Genomic DNA, 24,423 nt, shown 5'->3' with positions numbered 1-24,423 from the left:
TCCTCCCATGAGGATGACCAATTCAGATTCAGAGTAAGCTTATAATATATTTATCAGGATATACCAAAAATAAAGATGATTTTGAATTTTGCATTTTAATGAAATTCTGAAGCCTCCAACGAGAAGCTGAGTAGACAAGGGTCATAGTGTCCTATTTCTCCTTTTCTCTAAAAATAGAATTCCTTTTACATAAATATTCTATCTGTATTATACAATAAATCTAAATAAGTGAGGGAGAATTTGTGCTCAAAATGTTGTCACCTCAGCAGAGCTAACTGTGCATTGACCCTGTTCCCTTCTAGCTCTGGTGAATAGTTGCAATGAGTGCATTTTCCCATTTTCAATTAAAACTATCTCAGAAGCATGTTCTATGTTGCTGTGTAGTCCTTGTGATTTGAATTTTAATGCCTACACCATATTTTTAATTATTCCCCTGCTATTGGGCACTTATTTTGTAATCTTTTCCATAACAATTAACACTGTGGCTAATCCTTGTTTATTTAGCTTTTTTCCTTAGGGATTATTTCTTCAGAGGTAGGATTAAGTAAAGGTCAAAAGCCTAGATGTGAGGGGGTTTTTTATTTCACCCAGGAACCAGCAGGCTCTGAGCGCCCCACCCATGGTCTCCCACCTTTCCCATCAGAGACAGACACTTCTCCATCGGAGGTTTATCAAGTGGCTGCAGTCCCCTCCCCCCGCCCCCCCCCCCACCAGAATGCCGCGACAAGCTCAGAGTTCTTTCAGAAATATATAGGCTTAAGCATTCTGACCTTTCACCCCATGAGCTTGCTATATGTTGCCACCACGTGATTCTCGACAAAAAGTAATACCAGTACTATCAGATTATAACAATTTCACTGAAAGAATGAAAAGTGACCAAGTAATGACATTTAGAAAGTTGTATGCCCCTTTAAACAATGTAAAATGGTTCTCATTGTTTTAATTTGTTTTTATCTTTTACATTAGTGAGATTGAACTAGTTTTCATGTACTTGTTTACTAGTTATATCCTCTTGAATGAAACATCTATTTCTTTCCCCAGCTCATTTACTTGCAAGAATCTAATATTTTTTGTATGAGCATTTTATAAAACACAGATTTTAAGCCTTTTAAATATATGCTAATATTTTCCAGTTTATTTTTTCTTTTTGATAGAATTCTAATATTGTGTTAATAAGCTATACTCACGTCTGATTTCATAGCATTGTTTCAGAAAGCTTTGAATATAGATTTTGGTTCAAAGGGCAATTTGGTTTTTATAAATCACTGACATACAGGTTTCCAGAGGAAATAATAATAAATTGTCAAGTGTTGGATTTTTATGACATGCCAGGATTAAATGATGGAAATATCTGTGGTCACTGCTAAATGTAGTAAACTCTTTTTTCTTGGACCATATAAACAGAATAATCAATACAGACTGGGACTTGAGGGAACCTCAATATAGGTAACAGGGTTGGGGCCTTTGGAATGTAGAGAGACAGGAGCTGGGCTTTCTTGGGATGACATGAGATAAGGTCATGTGATAGGGGATGGACAGATGAGGTGTGGACTGGGAAGAACTGAGTTAAGAGGAATTTCTCTCCTTTCCACATCCAACCTCTTTCTGATCGCCAGATCAGATTTCCATAGGAAGTAGTCATTTATAAATATTTTTAGGGTCTCCCTTCATTTCCTTTCTCCTTGCTATATTCCTTCCCAAACTCGATCACTCCTTCCTTTTCCTTTTCTTATGGCAGAATAGCACAATTACAATGGGGTCAGCAAAGCTGGATCCAGGCCCTGCCATTTGATTATTACTTGGCTTTTGCCACATTACTCTCTGATCCTCAGTTTCCTCTTCAGCAAAATGGAAACAATAATAGTACTTATTTCTAGAAGGTTGTTAATGAAGATTAAAAGAGAAAGTGTTTGAATGCTTAACACAGTGTGGTAGACTATTTTATTCACAAATATTTGGTGCTCCCACCTAGGGGAGGATTAGACCCTCCAATCCTACTGATGTCAGCCTTGGCCATGAGGCTTGATTTAGTAAATGAAGTATGAATAGAGGTGACATATGACACTTTGAGGCAGAAAATTTAAGAGCCAGTACACAGTTTGCCATGTTTTCTCTCTGCCATAATGACCAGCAGTCCTCCAGACAGAAACCGTTCTATCCCTCTAAAGTCTCAAACAGGACACAGAATAGTCACAGTCAACATGCAGTGGGCATGTAACATGAGCAAGAAAAAAATCTTTGTGACAAGTTTCAAACCACTGGCCTTTGGAGGTTGCTTGTTATCACAGCCTAACCTAGCCTATATCGGCTGATAAATATAGTATATGGCATATTGTAAGAGCTTATATAATGACTGGTGAGCTGTTAGCCAATGTCCAGTGCTCAGACAGGCCTAAAGGACATTGGGGTTCTGACCAGCCAGAATGGAGTGTCCTTGATCATACATAACAACAGCTTCAAAATACATAAAGTAAGAACTAATAGAACTTCAAGGAAAAATAGGCAATTCCACGATTACAGTCAGATATTTCAATACTTCTATCTCAATCGGTTGAACAAACAGAAAATCAATAAGGGCATAGAATACTTGAACAACAACCAACTTGATCCAATTGGGATTTACAGACTATTCCATCCAACAGTAGCAAAATACACATTCTTTTCAAGTGCACACAGAACAATTATCAAGATAAACTATATTCTAGGCCATTTAACAAGACTTAATTAAAATCATTCAGTATATTCTCTGACTACAAAGGAATTAGAAATCAATAAAAGAAATATATCTGGAAAATCCCTAAATATTTGGAAATTACACACTTCTAAGCCTATATATCAACAAACACAGGAGGATTAGAAAACATCTTGAACAGTATGAAAATGAAACCAGAACACAGAGAAATTTGTGGGTGCAGCAAAAGCAGTGCTTAGAAGGAGATCTATACCTTAAAATTTTATATTACAAAAGAAGAAAGGTCTAAAATCAAGAATCAAAGCTTTCAACTTAAGCTGTAAGAAGAGAATTTAAACCAAAGTAAGCAGAAGGAAAATAAATAATATTAAGAGAAATAATAAAATAGAACACAAACAAAAGGGAAAATCAATAAAACCAAAATCTGGTTCTTTGAAAAGATCAATGAAATCAATAGACAAGAAGACACGGATATTAGAAATCAAAGAAGGAACATCACTACAGATTCTATAAATAGTAAAAGCATAATAAAGTAATATGAACAACTTTATCAATAAATTTGACAACTTAAATGAACAAATTCCTTAAAAGACACAATCAATGTTGATTCAAAAAGAAATAGAAAACCTGTTTAACTTCATATCTGTTAAAGAAGTTGAATTCCTAATATCTATTTTAAAAATTGAAGTCTTGGGGCACCTGGGTGGCTCAGTTGGTTGAGCATCTGACTTCGGCTCAGGTCATGGTCTCACAGTTTGTGGGTCTGAGCCCTGCGTCGGTCTCTGTGCTGAGGGCTCAGAGCCTGGAGCCTGCTTTTGATTCTGTGTCTCCCGCTCTTTCTTGCCCCTCCCCTTCTCATGCTCTCTTTCTCTCAAAAACAAACATTAAAAAAAAAAAACTTAAATAAACAAGTAAATAAAAATAAAAATTTAAGTCCTAATCTGAGCCCAAGTCTAGACACAGATCTACTAGTGAATTTCATCAAACATTTCAGGAAAAATATAAACTATATAAACCCCTTCAAAAAACAGAAGGCAGGAAGGAATATGTCCCAACTCATTTTACAAAGCCAGCATTACTAATATCAAAACTTGTTAAAGATATAAGAAAAACACTGACCAATATCACTCATGAATGCACATGCAAACATCCTTAGCAAAATATTAGCAAATTGAATCCAGCAGTGTTAAAAATTATACTATATCATGATCTAGTGAGGTTTATCCCTGGAAAAGGAGGTTGATTTGAAGTTCAAAAACTGATAAATGTAATTCACCATATTAACAGAATAAAGGACAATACAATATGATCATCTCAACAGGTAAGAGAAAGCATTTGATAAATGTTTCACTTATAATAAAATCTGTTAGCAAATCAGGAGCAGGGAACTTACTAAAGCTGAGTAAGGACATCTACAAAAGTCTGCAGTTGACTGCATGAGAAAACATGGGAGAAAAACTTTAAACCTGGGATAGGCAAAAATTTCTTAATAAGAGAAAATCATAAAAAATGAAAAAACTGAACTTCACTGAAATAAAAAAACCTCTGCTCTGAGACCATATTAAAGAAATAGATAAGCCCCAAACTGGAAGAAAATATTTGCAACATGCACATTTCACAAAAGACAGGCATCCAAAATATGTAAAGAACTCCTAAAACTCAATAGTATGAAGGTAAAAGAATCCAATGAAATAAGGAGCAAATGATTTGAACAGATACTTGACAAATGAAGATCTATAAATGGACAGTAAACACATGAAAAGATGCTCCATATGATTAGCCTTCATGGAAGTGCAAAGTAAAATCACAGTGGGTCACCACTATGCACCCATTAGAAAGGCTAAAATTAGAAAGACTGAAATACCAACGGTTGGCAAGGACATGGAGCAATTAGAGCTGCCATACATTGCTAGTGGGAACATAAAATGCTATAAATGCTTTGAAAAATAATTGGGTGGTTTCTTAAAAAGTTAAACATTCACTTACCATACAACCCATGAATCCCATTCACAGTTATTTACCCAAGACAAATGAAAACATGTATCAGTATACATCTGTACATGAATGTTTGCAGCAGCTTTATTCATAGTATTCAAAGCTGCAAACCCAAGTATCTAGCAACAGATGAACTGATAAGTTATATCCACACAAGAGAATATTACTCAGCTATTAAGAGGAACTAACACATGCAACACTATCAGTCATCTCAAACAGTATCAGAGCAAAAGAAAGTAGACATAAAAGAGTGCATATATACGATTCTATCTTTGTGAAATTCTTTTTTTTTAACGTTTATTTATTATTGAGAGACAGAGAGACACAGAGCGTGAGCAGTGGAGGGGCAGAGAGAAAGAGAGAGACACAGAATCTGAAGCAGGCTCCAGGCTCTGCAGAGCCCGACGTGGAGCTCGAACTCACAAACTGTGAGATCATGACCTGAGCCGAAGTTGGTCGCTTAACCAATTAAGCCACCCAAGTGCCCCTATGATATTCTAAAAAGGCAAAATCTATAGTTACAGAAAGCACATTAGCGGTTGCCTAAGGTGTTAGGGGTGAGGGAGTCTGGACTGAAAACAAGTACAAGGGAACATCTTATCGTGATGAAAATTTGTGGTTTCTTGACTGTGGGTGTAGCATGGTTGTATTTGCTTGTTAAAATTCATTAAACCATTTCTTAGGTGCATTTTATGGGAATTATACACCAATAAAATTTATCTTGTAAAAAGTTACAGGTAGGGGTGCCTGGGTGGCTCAGTTGTTTGAACATCCAGCTCTTGCTTTCGGCTGTTATTATCCTGGGGTCATGGGACTGAGCCCCGTGTTGGGCTCTGTGATGAGCTTGGAGGCTGCTTACAATTCTCTCTCTCCCTCTGCCTCTCTCCCCTGCTTGCTCTCTCACTCTTTTTCTAAGAAAAGAAAAGAAAAGAAAAGAAAAGAAAAGAAAAGAAAAGAAAAGAAAAGAAAAGAAAAGAAAAGAAAAGAAAAAGAAAGTTACAGTTAGTGCTTTAAGGGCACATAGTCTGAACTTTGGGTTGGAAATTAGCTTCCACTCCTATCAGCTGTGTGACCTTGGACAAATTCCTTAATCTCCCTTTGCCTCAGTTTTACCACCTGTGGCAATAAGATAATAACAGTACCTACTTCATAGAATTGTCGGGATTAAATGAATTAATATACGTAAAGCTCTTAGATCAAATGGCAACCATTAATATTATTACTGTTATTTTCATTGGTCACCTGCAAGGCACAAATATTTGAAAATGGACCACTGTGTGGTTCACTCTTCTTCATATCTTATTCATTGCTTATCTCCAGTATCAAGCACAGGATGATATACACAGTGGGTATTTGATAAATTTTATATATATATATATATATATATATATATATTATATATATATATATAATATATATATATATTATACATATTATATATATTATATATTATATAATATATTATATATATATTATATAATATATATTATATATATATGTATGTATTTAGTGGATGAACTGTTTCATGAATAAACACTTTTTGAACATGTTGCATAAAGTATACAGTGATACTGTTTGGAGTGATAGAAAGGTTTTGATAATGGTTGCACAACATTGTGAAGGCAGTAAATGCCACTGATTTATATGGTTAAAACATATCATTTTAATGATAATAGAAGATAAAATTTATACATACTCCTAATGAAAAAGAACCTACAGCTTTGGATTTCAGCTCTGCAGAGGCTATATATAATCTCAGAAGAGTCACTACAGTTCTTTTGTCTGTGGCTAAAATGTAGAGGATGTTCATTTTTAGTGTCCTTTACAGTCAAGATGGGGATGTTTGTGGAACATCTTGACAGAAAAAAAAAATCTGTATTCATTGTGTGGTGCATTAATCAGAAAAGCTTGATATATCAAGCATTTGTCTAGTAAGATAAAATTTCTACCAAATGAACTATAGCTTACTTCCCACACTAAAGCTATAAAAATATAGGAGATTCAGCACCTGTTAGTAAAATTATGAATTGAAACATCTTGAGTTCCGGTGTTAAATTGTTCAGTATAACTATATGATTAGCATTCCTCTTCTTCTTTAGAACTTACATAACATGATTTGCTTGCTTATCTTGAATAGTTCCATAAAAATACCAATTTTGTTGATATGGTCAGTTTTTAAGAAATGTTCTCAAAGTGACAAGTTGACAAGTATCAGTTTATTTCAGATACTTACAGCACTTGAATGAGTGTTCATTTTATGGATATAAAACATTTACATGTTTCTCCTTCCCTTAATGGAAATTACTTAAGAACTAATAGTGTCTAAAAATGATTTAAATAACCTAACAAGTACAGAGGATAAAGAGGTTTAGTGGTTAAATTAGTTTTGACGAGTACATACTATTACTTCCTATCCTAAGAACAGAATAAAAAGATACCCAATAGTTTACTCTAGAGGAAAGTTTTACTCCTTTATTCCCTTTCCATTTCCTTCTCTACTACTGCATGGCAACCAATGGAGAAAGGAGGAATGTGAGATTCCACGGTGGCATCTGCCCTGATGTAGAGCAGTGTTCTGGCGTCTATTGTATTTTGGCTCCAGTAGACTACCTAAACTTCCATTACCTTATTATCAAAATACCACAATGATGAGTTTCTCTCCCCCAAAGAATCCAATTCACTTTACAGTTAATAATCAGCAAAGAGCCACAGGGAGATTTTTTTGAAGAAAAGATAAATGAACCATGTGTATTATTTTCTTTACATAGACTAAAGCTTTGAATAGAATACCAGGTGGGAGTTTGCAAGATATTTTAAATATTTCAAAAACCCCAGTAAAAATTTTAATAATACTAAAACAAAGCTACCTGGCCCTACTTTGGCTTCCAATTTTCATAGCATGCTGGTTAAATGCTCTAAATAGGGGTTATATATGTCTAACTAGAAGTGGAAAAGTAAATTATTACATGATGAATGTAGTTTGTTTACTAGACAGGTGTTTTTAAAAATATGAGGTCCTTATAGGAAGAGTATAACGAATCAAATCCTTATGATGAAAATGATGGGAATCAGGAGTCTATACTAACCATTTGGTAAGTAGTCCTCTTTCTTTACTGCTGCTGTGTAAGTGGGTATTTATTATTTGTGATTTATACCCTAACTTTTTCTGAAAGCATTTAAATTGTCCCATGCTGGCTAAATAGTCTTTCAATATTTTGGTTACTTTCTTAACTGCACAATGAGGGGATGGTAGAATCCCTAAGGAAAAGGAGGACCAACTTGAATGTCTCTCTGAACTTCATTCTGTTTTTTTTTTCTTTTTTTAATGTTTGTTTATTTTTGAGAGAGAGAGAGAGAGAGAGAGAGAGAGAGCGAGCAAGCAGAAGAGGGCAGAGAGAGAGGGAGACAAAGAATCTAAAGCAGGTTCCAGGCTCTGAGCTGTCAGCACAGAGTCCGACGTGGGGCTCGAACTCACAAACCGCGATATCATGACCTGAGCTGAACTTGGATGCTTAACCAACTGAGTCACCCAGGCATCCCTGAACTTCATTCTGTTTTTCTAACAGGCATTTTCTGGCACAGAGTAAGTGGTTTCACCTTGTCCCACTCACTAACCAATGGGTTGTTGGAGGAATTTTCAGGTCAGATCCATTTGTTGCCCTATTTCAGGAAATACTTACTGAAAGCCTACTCTATGTCAATCCCTGTACCTAATATCGAGTGTAATTAGGTGAAGGGAATACACATTAAAGAAGTAGGCAGAGTGTTCAGGAAAGGGAACAGTTTATGCAAAGTCCTCAGGCAGGAAAGAGCTAGGCTGGTCTGGGGAACAGAAAGGACAGCAGGTTTAAGTTCTGTGGGTGCAGGAGAGCACAGAATGAGATGAGTTTGGAGAGGCCAGCAAAAGCCAAAGCATGCATGGCCTTGTAGGCTATATTTGGAAGCTCTTAAGAGTTTACTCTCTGACTGTTCTGGATGAAGAGACTGGCGTTGAGGTAAAGGTGGTAAGAAGTGTGTCAGAGAAATCAGTTTGGGGACCAGGTGTTAGCTTAGACCAAAGTAGTCTAAGGGAGATAAAGAGAAGTACATTTGACATTTATTGTGAAGGTATGAATCATTAGGTTTATGGATGGATCAGCTGTAGGAGATGAGGGAAACAAAGAAGTTTCTGGCTTGGGCAATTGCATGAAATAAAATATCATTTATTGAGTTGGGAAGACTGGGGAAGAACAGGTTGAGCTGGGAGGACTTGAAAGGGAATTAAGAGTTTGGTTGGGGCTATATTATGTCTGGAATGCCGAGAGTCATTGAGAGAGATGTCAAATTAGTAATTACTATTTACAAGTCTGGAGCCTATTTGATATGTGGTTGATCAACATAGACTGATGGTATTTAAAGATATGTTAAAGGAACTCCATATTTTAGAGACCGAAGAGGAAAATGTAAGGAGACAGAGAAGAACAGGGAAAGGAAGTGGAAAAGAAACCACAATGTGTAATATACCAGAGGTCATGAAAGGAGAATGGTCAGCTGAGAAGTATGCAGCTTGATACTACTGAGCTGGGAGCATGAAGAGAGTAAAGTGACTATTAGACTGGATGCCACAAGGGTCATGGAGGTCTTAAGCAGGCAGTTTCAGGAATGTGAAGGATACTGAAGACAGACTGGAGAGCAGGTGACATGGAACAGTTGCATTTGTGAAAGTACAAGCACATAACTCTTTGGCAGTTTCGGAGAGCATATAAAAGGGGAATTTGGGGTGCCTAGGTGGCTCAGTTTGTTGAACGTCCAACTTTGGCTCATGTCGTGATCTCAAGGTTCGTGAGCATGAGCCCCACATCAGGCTCGTTGCTATCAGTGCAGAGCCCACTCCGGATCTTCTGTCGCCCCACCCTTTCTGCCCCTCCCCTGCTTGTTCTCTCTCTCTCAAAAATAAATAAACATTTAAAGAAAAGGAAATTCAAGAGGAGACAGATATGGGGGTGGCAAACGGGGCTGAGATGCACTAAGGTTTTAGGTATGGTGAGTTTCACGTAGCTGCAGAGCATCCAAGTGAAAATGTCTAGTAGAAGGCAAGATTATGACTGGAGAGAGTTTGAAACCATGTATGTGCAAAGCTGGGCAAGAATCTCTGGCCCAGATGCTTTTTTAATGAACCCTGCTCATGTTTAAGGTTTGATGTAAAAGATTTAGTACATAATCCCTCTTTTGAACGTTCATCTTGGACTACTCGGCTCACCTAGTAACTATTCTGTCCTCTCTCTAGAATCTGCAAGCCACCTTAGTCCTTTACTTGGCCCTTTGGGGGTTTTCTGTAAACTAAATTTCTAGAGGGAGAATTTCTAGGTTGCAAGGTATATCTTGAACCAACCTCTTGGTTGAACCACCCTCTTAGGGACTGTGGCAGGTTTTAGATAGCTTAATGAGATATGCTGTGAATGGAACTTTGTCTTTCCTGGAGTCAGTTAGTGTGAGCTCTTGGGCCATGGGATGGCCCAAGATTTTCTTTCAATAATGGGAAAAAGAGAAGAACTATGAGAATCAGAGGATGGGAGGGCTTTTGGAAATGGAAGCCATTACATACAACTGCCAAGAAGTTTTTCAGCCCTTTAATGAAGACTGTTTAAGATTCCTCATGGGAATGCTTTCATGTGAGAGCAGCGCACGAGTATATTTTATAGGCTTCTTTTCCTTTTTTTCAAAATAACTTTCACATACACCTACTCTAATAAGTTACCGTCTTGTATGAACTGATTCATTTGTCAATAATAATTGTAGAAGCCAGTGTGGGGGCTCAAAACTCCAACAAGAACACAAAGTATATTGTATTTCAGCTTAAGTAGGTGGAGAAGCAGTGAACTTTTTCTTGTTCTAGTGGCATCCATTGACTTATATATGGTTTCTCTGTGTCCTGAAACTGTAAGTTCAGTAGAAAAGGGCAGGGACACATCATGGGCAGAATGTAAGAGATGATTTATAGCACATCAAAAAAGGAATATCTCATTGCATTAGTTTCCTACGGCTGCCACGATAGTGTCATAAATGGGTGGCTTAAAACAACAGAAATGTATGGTCTCCCAGCTCTGGAGGTCAGGACCCCAAAATCAAGGTGTCACCATGGCCTTGCTTCTTCTGAAACTTGTAAGAGGATCCTTCTTTTCCTCTTTCTAGCTCCTGGTAGTTGGCCAGAAACCTTTGATATTCTGTAGTTTATAGCTGTGTAACACCAATATCTGCTTTCATGATCACATGGCATTCTATGTCTTCACATGGCCATCTTTTTTTTTTAAGGACACCACTTGTGTTGGATTAGGGGCGTATCCTACTCTAGTATTACTTTATCTTAACTACATCCATTTCTAAATTTTTGTGGTGCTATTTCCAAATAAGTTTACACCCTAAGGTACTAGAGATTGGGACTGCAACATATCTTTTTTTTTGAGGAGACACAAGTCAACACCCAACACTCAAAAATTTTCACAAGAGAGCTGAAGGGAAGGAAAGAGGGAGGGAGGAAAGTGGTAACTATGGATAATGAGTTAGGAGGCTATTGTCTCCATTACTGTTTCCAGACCACCACTTTCTTAGCCTTTTATAACAAAAAATTGCATCCTAGGGGCCCCTGCTATTTGGCTAAACTACCCTCTCTTCCTTTCTTCTGGTAGATACTGTTATATACTAACCAGTTACTTCTCTCCACTAAATATTGGGGGGTGGTTCTCAAACTTTGTTGTATATTCCACATCACCTGGGAACTTAGTAAAAATAGATAGAAACCCTGGCCATATCTTACTTCAACAAGACTGTCTCTTTCAATGGCCCTCAAGGTGATTCTAATACACTCCTAAGTTTAAGAACCACTTGCACAAAGCTTATAGTCTTTCTACCCCAACATTTGGCATTCATAAAGATGACTCATCCAACACCAGACCTCTCATTTCTTGGCCTCTTCACCCTCAATGACCTTCTATTCCACTCCTTCACAGCCTGCCCCACCCACAGCCACACTCTGGACCTTGCCAGCATTATCTCACTAATCTGGGGTAATCAGTATTACAGTGAATGAGCTGCAACTCTAGAGGGCAGAATTATAAGGTGAGTTCTTTTTTGCTCCCAATTGCCCTTTCAACTCCCTCTCTAAGCTAGTTTTTGTTTTGTTTTCCTTGTTACTAGAGCAGACCACTAACTTTTCTGGCTTTCAGGTTATAAAAATTCTTCTTGGAACTCTCTGTCACAAGAAAAGTCTCAGTGCAATCATTAAAATGTTCAACAGAATTTGAACCATATTCAAAGCTAAAGCTCCTCTCCTCCCTCATCTTGTTCCTGCTGCTCGATGAAAAGCCTGTGGAGGGAGAGAGCTTCTCTTTCCTCTCCATCCTATTCCAGTTCAACTGCCTCTGTATCCTCCCGGATTGGATCAAGAGGAGAGAGGAGAGGTTGTGGTTTCACTTGATTGGCACAGACACAATCCATCATTGCAGCCTTTGGGATGGCAGAATCCCATTGTTGACTCTTTCCTTTGGCTATTTTTTGTGAGTTTTGAAGAGATATTTCCCACTTGGATCACTCCAGTAAGCTGCCATGATGGAGGCAATGTCCCTCACCTCCCACTGACCTACAATTTCTTCCTCAGCCCCTGGCCATCTTGTGGCCGATCCCTCAAGCTAGTCATGCAACCTGAGATAGCTCCAGACTGGCTCCTCCCATAGCCCTGCATCTGACCCAGGAGAAATACTCACTTTCCCCTTGCCCAGCTGCTGGTGGATGTGTGTAGCCTGCTCCCAATACAGCTTTACATACCGCCCTCCCCTCAATCCCATCCTGCCACCACACAAACCTAATTTGGTAAGAGCTTCTCTTACCAGCCCTTACACTCTTCAAACTCAAGGAGGCACATTTGAAGCTCTTCAATGGTTTCCTTAAAATATCTCTCTCACCTGGTATAAGAGGAGCACCACTCCCTTCACCTAGGATAGAAGGGAAGAAAAAGAAAAAACCAGGGTACTCCAACAGTTCTCCAAAGAAAACTTGTCTCTCAACTTTTCAACTCCAGTGCTTACACAGACTCCAGGTGGTTGATGGATTAACCTAATTTAGAAAATGGCTAGTTTGCTTGTTAAACAATTCTCATTAGGACCATTACTTGACCTCAAGGGGAGCCTTCTCTGATTCATGGTCTCCTTTACTTTCTCTCATCACTAGCCTTCTCCTGCTTCTCTTACTCCCAGGTTAGATTTCATGGTCCATACTTTCAGTATTCCTCTTGCCAATACCATAAGTTCCTTTGTCTCTTTATTGTTTCATAACATCAATCTGGAAAAACTTCAAGCTTCGATGAACTCAACGGCCCATATCCTCCATGCCTGCACCCAGGCAACTGTGCACCACAACTGAGAAACACAAAAGGGCAAGCTGATATGACTATAATTTTCAGGTGACTAGCTCTTGGTCCTCAACACTGCTAACAATTCTGTTATACTTCTTTGGTCAACTGCTCTCTTGCTCTCTAGAAGGGCCATTTCAAGTGTCCTCCTACTCTTTTTAACTTCTAATCCCCTATCTTAGTGTTCACTCTCCAAAAATAACTCCCCTTTTATTTCCTGGAGAAATCAGAAGTCATTGCCTTGTAATACCTTCTCCCTAGCAAATTTATTACCCAACCTATACCTTTAGCCATCCTATTCTCTTCCCCCTCCTGTTAAAATAGAGATATTCTTTAGTCCAAAACCAACTCCTCTGTTTCTTTGGACCCCATCTCCTCCCACTTTTTTTGAACTATATCCATTAATTGTCCCTTCTTGCAACTTCAACCTCCCTCTTCTGGATTCTTATTAATGTCTAAACATACTAGCCTCCCCTATCTTAACAAGCCTGTAACAGCTTACACTATAGTTATTATATACCACTATTGTTCTAAGTATTTCACATATGCAGATTATTCAATCATTATATTGTCCCATATAATAGGTAATATTTTTATCTCCATTATTTTTAAGAGGAAACAGATTCAGAGAGATTATATAACTTGCCCAAGATCACAGAGCTGATGGATAAAGTGGGTTTCAAACCCAGGCAATTTGATTCCACAGCCTTTTCTATTCTCTGGATATCCTGTTGGTTTGTTTTTATTGTCTATTGTTTCTCTAGGTTTTCTATTGCATTGTCTTGTCTCCTCATGACCTACTTCCTTCCTTCCTCCAACTTTTATTATGGTAAGTTTAAAATTTACAGAAAAGCTACAAGAATAGAACAATGGGCACCTCTATATCCTTTATTGAGATCCACACACATATCTAGGTATACAAACACACATACAGGCAGTTACACATGGCATGATTCAAATTTCTGTTACCATAGTATACTAACTATACTTGCATAAAGGACAACTTCACTGCCAGAGCTTCAATCTTCAAATCACTCTATAATTATCAGAATCCCATTACAATCAGTCACAGTACCCAATCAAGACACTTCTTTCAAAATTTGTCAATGATTGGTCCCTCCCTGCACATCTGTTATTCAGTTCAAACACAGACAGCAAAGCATGCAATTGTGTTGCTTCCTTTTCTCCCCATGATAAACTCACATGACCCTTTACAAAAATGATATTTGAAAGAGGAAATTGGCCAAAAAGATGAAAGTGCAGGAAAGAATTAAAAGTGATAACACTGAAAGTGAAATCTGAATCAAGCACAAATAGAGGTACAAAAGAGACAACTGGGAATATTGACACTGTCACCATTAGTAACACTCTAGATATACAGCCAGAGGAACTCAGTGGATGCAAAGTTACTGAGATTAAGGAGGAAAGTGGTTACGATGAAAAGCTTGAAAATGTCTTGGAGGAAGTGACATTGGCAAAAACTTCACATCAAAAGAACTTCTGAAGATATTTCACAGCATTATAAGCGCAAATGATAAACTTGTGCAAGCTGATCCAAACTCTGAAGTATGACCATTTGCAAAGGGACAGAGAAGATGCTTGATCCAAATAGCTATATGATCAGAAGAACTGTTCAAATTATACTTAAGTTTTTCACAAAGAAATGCAATACTTCAATCCTCAATGTTTCTATTGTTTTAAATGCTAGTGTGCCAATTAAAAATTAGTTTTACTATTTTCTTACTTTCTTACATTTATAACTGGCCATCATAATGTTTTGACAAAAATGTTTAAAGTTCATGGAACACTGGTAATTTTTTCCACTGATAATTAAAATTACTTAGCATAATTTCACTTCACATGGTCACTTGAGTGCTGCACTACTATGCAAAGTGAGTACTGCATATATGTATATTTTTTTCCTGAACCATTTGAAAGGACTCTACAGATATCATGGTGCCTCACCCTCTGAATAGTTCAACGTGTATCTTTATCTTAAGAACAGAGATACTCTTCTACATAATCACAGTACCTCTCATCACTCTCAAAAAATTAAATATTGATACCATAATATATATATCTAATATTCAGCACATATTCAGATTTCCCTAATTGAATGATATCCTTTATAGCATTTTCTGAATATCCAGTATCTACATAAAGATCAAGCATAACCTTTGGTTTCCTTTAATCTAGAATAGTTGTGCTGCTTTTTTTTTTCTTTTCCTCTTATGACATTATTATTTTTAAGGAGTTCTTTAAAATGTTCCATTATTTGGATTTGTATGATTGTTTTCTCTTGCTTAGAGTAAATATTGATGTTCTAGAACTGGTTTCTTCCACCTGCCCTACTCCTACTCCCCAGACAGGTTCTAGGTAGCTATGGCAAGGTATGGTTAAATTTCTGTAATGTTCTTCTCTCCCTTTTACTCTTTAACCTCTCTCCTTAACCAACCAACACGTAACCAACCAATCTTCTTCTCTGCAAAAAAAAAAAAAAAAAAAAAAAAAAAAAAAGAAATAACTCCACAACTAAATCCCTCAACTCTCCCATACTTTCTTAACAATAACAGAAAATCATCATCCATTTTCTTCACTCGATTGTTTCAAAGAAAACCTCTCTTTTTATGCCTTGGGTGCTCAAATGCCCTCATGTTCTCTATCCCAATCAAAATCTACTCTCAAGATGGAAAGTCCTTAAACTAAAATTGAAATGACTACCAGCAGTTTAAAAAGATACATCTCCCAGGGGACGATTTGCCTTTTAGCAAAGTACTATGAAGATGTATGCCCAGTGCCCATAAAGTTCCCAAGGCATAACAGACTCTGACATTTTGTTGAAGTAAATTGACCTATATATAGCTCAGTGGGCAAAATTAAAGATTTCCAAATCAAATTGTCCTAATGAAAGCACTACTTTCAGAGTTATAACTGTTTCTATTGACAATTGACAATAGTTTATACAGGAGAGTGCTAGAGTCTTGGATAACCAGGTAGGCATTTGAAAAAAATCTTTGAAATCTTGGCAAATAAAATAATTCTTGTAATATAATTACATTGGATGGCTTATCTTACCAACTAGCTTATAAACTTGAATTTAAAGAAGACATTACTATACTATCTTAGGTCTTATTCTCCACAGCTCCTAAAACAAGTCTAATTTTCTGCAATTAGACTTCAGTATATGCTTGCCAAATTAAAAAACATATTTATGTATATATACTTTATAGGAATAATACATTGATGATGGTTTGTCCTCCTCTGTTCACCATATCAGAAGGCATATAATGTCAGTTAATGGTCATTTTAAGTGTGATCATTTCATTAAGGTGGTGTGTATCAGACTTCTCTACTGTCAAAATACCTCTTTCCTTTTGTTATTAATAATACATAAGAAGATACTTGGAGACTATGTGGATATCCTATTTTCCAATTGTTTACCCAGTGGTGTTAACATCCATTAATAAGCATTTCCTTATCACTTACTATTCCGGTGGTTACAAAATTATTTTTTAATGCTATCAATCCATCTACATTATTAACTGGCATTCCTCTGTAAAGAAGAGTTTTCCCTCCTCTCTTTGCCCTTTGTTTGAGTATTTTTATCAACTCATGGATTCTTCTGTGTCCTTTGACATATCCCATCAGTTTGTGAATGTTTATCTGATTATTTTTAAGTGAATGTCAGATATTGCATTTAGATAACTGTAAAAATAGTTTGAGGTCTAAAATAATATCTTTGGCCAAGGAGGGTTTATATTTGCTTCTGGCAAAAGATTAAGGTCACTAGCAATCCTAGATCACCTTAATCCAATTGAGGGACCTGAGAGGATTTGAAGCTAGAAGGGATAGTCTATTTCTAGTTTACCATTACTGCCAATGTAGTCCTTTGGTTCCCAACTTATTGCATGTTGTCACGCCCCTTGACCTTCCTCAGACTTCAACTTTTATACCCCTTCCCCTGTTAATCTGTCAAAAGTTTTGTTCAGCTTCTCCGCCACCTCTTTGGGAAAAGTGGCTCTAAATATTCTCACCTCTCTGGGTTTCTTTCTCTCAGATCTTGTTACGTTCATTCTTCATGTTAGCTCCTAGAATGATTTTTAAAATATTTTGTCCAACTTACGTGGATTTCCTCAGTAAGAATATTAGCCTGAATTACCAAATCTATTACTGGAAGTGAAAGTTCACTTTACCCCAGAGTTGACTTTTAAACTTTTTTCTTAAAATGTTTATTTATTTTTGAGACTGAGAAAGAGAGAGAGAGAGCAAGAATGGGGGGGGGGGGGCAGAAAGAGAGAAGCACAGAGACAGACCCAGAATCTGAAGCAGGCTCCAGGTTCTGAGCTGTCAGCACAGAGCCTGATGAGGTCCTTGAACTCACAGATTGCAAGATCATGACCTGAGCTGAAGTCAGATGCTTAACTGGCTGAGCCACCCAGGCGCACCCCCAGAGTTGACTTTTAAAAATAAAAATATGGTCATGTCATTTTCCTAATGAAAACATTTCAATGACTACCTATTTTTGTCTTCTTTTTATAAATACTTTAAAAAATTTTTTTAATCTTTATTTTTTTTTGAGAGAGAGAGAGAGAGACAGAGCGTAAGTGGGGGGTGGGCAGAGAAGAGGCAGACAAAGAATCCAAAGCAGGCTCCAGGCTCTGAGCTGTCAGCACAGAGTCCAACATGGGGCTCAAACTCATGAACTGTGAGATCATGACCTGAGCCAAAGTTGGATGCTTAACTGACTAAGCCACCCAGATGCCCCTGAAGTTTTTTTTTTTTTTTAATTTTTTTTTTAACGTTTATTTATTTTTGGGACAGAGAGAGCCAGAGCATGAACGGGGGAAGGGCAGAGAGAGAGGGAGACACAGAATCGGAAACAGGCTCCAGGCTCCGAGCCATCAGCCCAGAGCCTGACGCGGAGCTCGAACTCACGGACCGCGAGATCGTGACCTGGCTGAAGTCGGACACTTAACCGACTGCGCCACCCAGGCGCCCCAGCCCCTGAAGTTTTTAAGTAATCTCTATACCCAGTGTGGGTCTTGAACTCACAACCCCGAGATCAAGAGTTGTATGCTGTACCAATTGAGCCAGTCAGGCGCCCCTATTTTTCTTTAGAATCCTTAATTAGGCCTGAAAGTCTACATCTCTAGATTATCTCCAACCACTCTCCTTCTCACTTTCTACTTTCTAGACCCAGGAGCTCTCTTCTGCATGCCACACCTTCACAATTCTGGCTTTGCACTTGCTGTTCCCATCCCCTGATCATTGTTAACTGCCCCTGCCCATCTCCCTCTGATCTAGTTAATGCTGAATCATCAGAACTCAGCCAAATGTGGGGCACCTGGGTGGCTCAGTTGGTTAAGCGCCCAACTTTGGCTCAGGTCATGATCTTGCATTTCATGAGTTCCAGCCCGGCATCAAGCTCTGTGCTGACAGCTCAGAGCCTGGAGCCTGCTTCGGATTCTGTGTCTCCCCCTCTCTCTGCCTCTCCCCTGCTTGTGCTCTCTCTCTGTCCCTCAAAAAATGAATAAATGTTAAAAAAAAATTAAGAAAGAACTCAGCCAAATCTTTCTTCACCAAAGATGCCCTTCCTGGCTCCCCTAGCCTAAGTTGGTCTCTGTCATGGCATCCTGTTCTTCTTCAAAGCATTTACTGAAGTCTGTAATTATATGTTGATCTGAGTAACTATTTGAGTAAAATTTGTCTTCTTCCATATGCTAAATGAAGGCAGGGATTTTGTCTGTTTTGCTAACCATTGCATGCCCAGTAACTACTTACAGCAGGTATTCCATAAATGCATAAAAATGATCATCAATCAACAAATCCTTTTCTGGGCCATTTATCTATGCAAATAGCCCAACAACAGGACTGCACCTAGAGTTTTGGTGATGCAGCTAAACTTTCCTGGTTTTTAACTTTGAAGCCTGATTTAAAAAAAAAAAAAAAGTCAGTTTTCTTTTTTCTTATGGTCTCATTGATTTCACATCAAAAGAGCTTTATTTTTAACCAAAGAAACATTGTTTTTTGGTGACTTGGCAAAACTTTAAAACCAAGAGGTTACTTTGGCTTCAGTGTAAACATGCTTATTATTGAGAAAAGTCATTCAGATTCTTGACTTCTAATTTAGCTAACTCCTCAGAAAGTGAAAAATAAGAGTTTCAGGCAGGAGATGAAATCAAAATAATATAGGAAATAATATTGGAAATATTTTCTTTTGCTTAATATAGATTTTCCTGATACAGCAAATTTCCATCTGTTTTACATTTGAAAAAGAAAGACAATTGCTTCTTTAGAGTCTGTAGGCAAGTAGTCAATAAATAATGGGAACTCTAATTGATAATATAAGATTTTGCTTCAGAATGAGATGTATGCTTACATTACTAGAAACTTGTATGAGTCTTCACTGACTTTTTAATTTTCATATTTTAATATGCTTGACTTGGAGTTGGCTATTCTTTCCCTCTAAACCCATAGAACATATAAATAAATGTCAACTGTTTCACTTCTTTAGTAGCCTCAAAGTAATTTCTTATTCAGTCAGCTTCCCTGCGTGGGATCTTCACTGACAAAGTTGGGTAACAGGAACTATAAGTTAGCTTAGGTTTATAGGAATTAGAGTTTACCTTTGTTGGAGAAACGAGTGGACAGATCACCACTGGACAACACCTCACTTCCAGGCTTTGTGAAAATAAATCTCCTTCCTCTGCAAATGCAGAATACAGCCCAGTACTTATTTAAAAAGATATATTTTTAAGCCCTCCTAATTAACCTTGTCAAATGAAGCAATCAGTGTGTTTGTTCTGTAGGTTTAGAAATGCGGATGTTCTTAGACATGGTAGCAAGCAATGTAGCTTCTCCCCTAAGCGCTAGTCTTCATTATCCAACTGCCTCGTAACCATCTCTACTTCGATATCTATTGTATCTCAATCTTTGTTTTAATGTTTGTTTGTTTATTTATTCATTTAAAGAGAGAGGAGGGGAGGGGCAGAGAGAGAGGGAGAGAGAGAATCCCAAGCAGGGTCTGCTCTGTCAGCATGGAGCCCAATGGAGGGCTCAACCTCACAAACTGTGAGATCATGACCTGAGCTGAAACCAAGAGTCGGACACTTAACCAACTGAGTCACCCAAGCATCCCTATTATGTCTCAATATTAACATGTCCAAAACTACACTGTTTCCCCTTGCTCTCAAAAGTCTGCTTCCCACAGTCTGCACCATCTCAATGAATGACAACTACATTCTTCTAACTGCTCAAGCTACAAAGTGAGGGGTCATTCCTGTGTCTTCAGTTTCCCCCATAACCCATACCTAATTCAATAGCAAATCCTCTCAGCTCTACCCTCAACACATATCCAGAATCTAATCACATCTTATCACTATCATGGTTACCACACTTGCTGAACCACAATAATCTCTTCTCTAGACTATTAACTGATCTTCCTGCTTTCACTCCTGCCATCTTACAAGGTTCTTCTACAGACAGCAACCAGAGTTATCCTTTTAAAATGTAAATTATGTAGTAAATTATATAGCTTTCTGTGTCAATGTAGAATCCAAAGTCCTTACCATGGGCCTAAAAGGTATGAAATCTGGCCACTCCTTTGACTTCTTCAACAGAACTCTATTTTGTTCATTCCAATCAAACTGGCTTCTGTAATTTTCCTCTGGCATGCCAAGCTTACCTCTACCTCAGAGCCTCTGCATATGCTGTTCTGTTTACCTGGAATGCTCTTACTCTAATATTTTCATGGCCAGCTCCTGTATCTCCCTCAGGCTTCTGCTTAAATGTTTTCATTTACGAAATGCCTTCCCTGCACAGCACATCATTTTTAAAAAGCACCTCATTCCCTTATAGCTTTTTAATACCTTAGCCAGAATGACTATGTATCTCAGTTTATCCAGGGCAGTCCTGGTTTCATCTGCATTATCTTGGCATAATTATAAATAATTATTCTCAAAGTGTTTTTATTTGATAAATTATGTGGTTGTATACCCTTACCGTGTCTTATTTTTAGAGCTTTCATCATCACCTGATACTACTTGTCTATTTCTTCCCATTAGAATGTTGATAAGAGTTGACCATTTTATTCTCTGCTCTGTCCCTAGCACTTAAAAGTGCCTAGAACACATGCTCAAGTGTTTGGCAATGAATAAACAAACGAATGAATGAGTTGGGGTCATAACTATTTGATTATGTCAAGTGTTTTCCTGGGAATTAGGAAAAAAGTAAATATAGTTCCTGTTCACAAGCACAAGCCCCACCTGAGAGATTCTGATTTGACTGGTCTTGTGTAGAGACTAGTGATGTTCATTTTTAAAGTGGCTCAAGTAATTCTCATGTATAGGCCAAACTGAAAACCTATGTCCAGGAGACATCTGCCTAGGGGGAGAGTCCAAACAAAAGGCAGGTAGGCATGAAAACCATCTTTCCTCAATGAATGGCTAGTGTGCCAGTGTGCCAAATCACCATTTTTGAAGTTTAGACATCAACGCGAAAACTGATATTGTGTACACGATACTGCCCAATGTGGCTAGCCAGGGCTCCTGATGAATTAAATTCCTAAATTCCATTTTTGTTACTAAACAAAATCTTGTGTATTGGCTTTGTAGAGTCTGAAGAGCAGAATAGGAAACTATCATGGCCTCACAATAGTATGAGTGGGGACAGGAAAGTTGTCCCACAGAGAACTGATTCTGGGACTTGATGAAAATGAGCACTTGGGCACGATTTATTTGCAGGGAACAGCTCTGTAACCAAGCCTGTGCTTATACCCTAATTATAGCCTTTTCCTTCCCCCTAAAGTTTATTTATTTTCTGAGAGTATGCACGTGGGGGAGGAGTAGAGAGAGAGTGCACATGGGGGGGGGGGGGGAGGAGGAGAGAGAGAGAGAGAGAGAGAGAGAGAGAGAGAGAGAGAGAATCCCAAGCAGGCTTTGCACTGTCAGCATGGAGCCTGACATAGGGCTCAATCTCATGAACTGTGAGATCATGACCTAAGCAGAAATCAAGAGTTGGACACTTAACCAACTGAGCCTCCCAGATGCCCCACCCTAATTATATCCTTAAGATAAACTCCTACAAGTAGAAATGCTGTTAACTCAGATGGATCTCTGAACATGATTTTCAAGATCATCTTTAATTGGGAATTCATTTTCAAAAAGTAATTGCGTTTTTTTAGTTGTACTCCAAGTAGACAAGTGAGTTTCTTTTTTTTTTTAAAGATTTTTTTTGTTCAATGTTTATTTATTTTTGGGACAGAGAGAGAGCATGAACAGGGGAGGGGCAGAGAGAGAGGGAGACACAGAATGGGAAACAGGCTCCAGGCTCTGAGCCATCAGCCCAGAGCCCGACGCGGGGCTCGAACTCACGGACCGCGAGATCGTGACCTGGCTGAAGTCGGACGCTTAACCGACTGCGCCACCCAGGCGCCCCACAAGTGAGTTTCTTAACATGCTAAAGAATAATAATTCTAGGTACTTTAAGAAATCTCCTGTTGGCAATTCTCTCCTCTGACATTATGCAGTTAGGCTTAACTCCTCCTCATATATTCTCAGCACTTTGCCTGTATACCTCTATTTTAGCACTTAGCACACCGTAGTGCATTTGTTTGTTTTCCTATTTGGCCATACTTTCCCCCTCCCCCCAAGTCTCTGTCCCCTCCCGATCTCCCACTATCTCAAGTGTTTTAAAAGATTATGAACTCCTAAAGCAACAGTACCTAGGGAACATCTTCAAAGCGCAGAATCCCTAGCCTCTGAGATTTGGGTTCAGGAGGTCTGGAATAGGGCAGGAGAATCTGCAGCAGACTTCTGCAGGTCATCTGTGTGGTCAGTTCACAGACTTTACTATAAGAAGCTGACAGAGAATAGGGACTATCTTAGTCATCATTGCATAACTAGTACCTGGCACACACACACCCAATAAATTGTACTGAATCAACGGAATGAATGATCTGGAAAACATCTGGGCACTCCTCCAAGGGGATCATTGTATATAGACCCCAAACCAGTTAGATCAAATAGCACTTTGATTATGTGCTGTAGGAATTACACAACAGGTCCAAAACTTGAAGGGGATTGAAGAGCACACTTGATTGTCATGCATCCTGTAAGAAGAACAGTCGAGCAGATGATTAGGCAGTTGACAAATGCAAATCTTAGATAAACAGAATAGTTTGTGATCTGGCATAAACATTTTAGAACTCAGGCTATTCCTATTTTATGCTTAGTTTTCTCTAGGCCTTGTATCTTCACCTTTCCCAGACAGAGGTACCTTACTGCCTCAGCAGAGGTGGAGAAAAGTGAGTCTCAAGAAAGAGATTACAAAGGAGAAATATTTTTAAAATTTGAAAATAGTCCTTAAGGTTAATATTTTATCACTTTATGAAAATATGAATCTTAAGTTCACATTTATCAAAGCATGTTCATGTCTGGCTCTAAACCAACCTACCTCTGAGCTTTGAATTAATTCACCCTTATTTCATGCTGATTAAATTCCCTACACCTTTAGTTTCTCTGACATATCCTCTAGCAGCATTTTCCAATCTTTGTGCATCAACACCAAATTTAAAACCCACCTGAGGGGCGCCTGGGTGGCTCAGTCGGTTAAGTGTCCGACTTCGGCTCAGGTCATGATCTCGCGGCCCGTGAGTTCGAGCCCCCGCGTGGGGCTCTGTGCTGACAGCTCAGAGCCTGGAGCCTGTTTCGGATTCTGTGTCTCCCTCACTCTGACTCTCCCTCATTCATTCTCTGTCTCAAAAATAAATAAACGTTAAAAAAATTTTTTTAAACCCACTTGATGTAAATAAATTGCAGCCCAAAACTTTTCTTGTTCTAGAATGCCAAGCGTGCAGCACCCCCTCAAAGGGAAGTTAGGTAAGTTCCAGGGGCTGACCCATTAATAACAACATCAAAACACAATTTTCAATAATAGATTGTATGTTTAAAAACAATAGTAATTCTTTTGTCTAGATAAGAAGTTCAACTTTTCTTTCACTTTGACTATATTAGATACATTCACATATGAATTTCATTTAAGTTAAATAATAAGTTGTCTTTATATACATAGTCAGAAAACATTATAGCCTGGACTTAGCACTCACAGATAAGGAATTGTCAGTCTGCCATTTATGCAAGTTGGTTGTGTTCTCCATGTAATCTCAGTATAGCATTGCTAAGAGCTAAGGCCTCTGTTTTCAAATCTCAAGTCTTTCACTGTGCTGAGTCACATTAGTCACTGTTTCCTTCTCGGTGTGGTAACCAGAAATGATTATCTTTCTACCATAAGGATGTTGGGGAATTAACTATTACTAATAATTGTGAAAACAGAAAAGCAACAGATACTGTTACTT

General features: G+C 38.1%; 1 long non-coding RNA gene across 4 annotated transcripts in view; it reads right to left on the bottom strand.

The window, feature by feature from the left end:
* The window catches only part of LOC111562282, a 34,232-nt gene extending 10,589 nt beyond the window's left edge, over positions 1-23,643 (bottom strand). For all 4 annotated transcript variants that reach the window (XR_006585368.1, XR_006585366.1, XR_002745388.2 and 1 more), the window contains exon 1: positions 22,792-23,643. This is a non-coding gene — a long non-coding RNA (uncharacterized LOC111562282). The remainder of the gene's footprint in view (positions 1-22,791) is intronic.
* Positions 23,644-24,423: the final 780 nt, after the last annotated feature.

Source organism: Felis catus, chromosome C2 (assembly GCF_018350175.1).
Source record: "Felis catus isolate Fca126 chromosome C2, F.catus_Fca126_mat1.0, whole genome shotgun sequence".
NCBI lineage: Eukaryota > Metazoa > Chordata > Mammalia > Carnivora > Felidae > Felis > Felis catus.
This window is presented reverse-complemented; position numbering and strand designations above follow the sequence as displayed.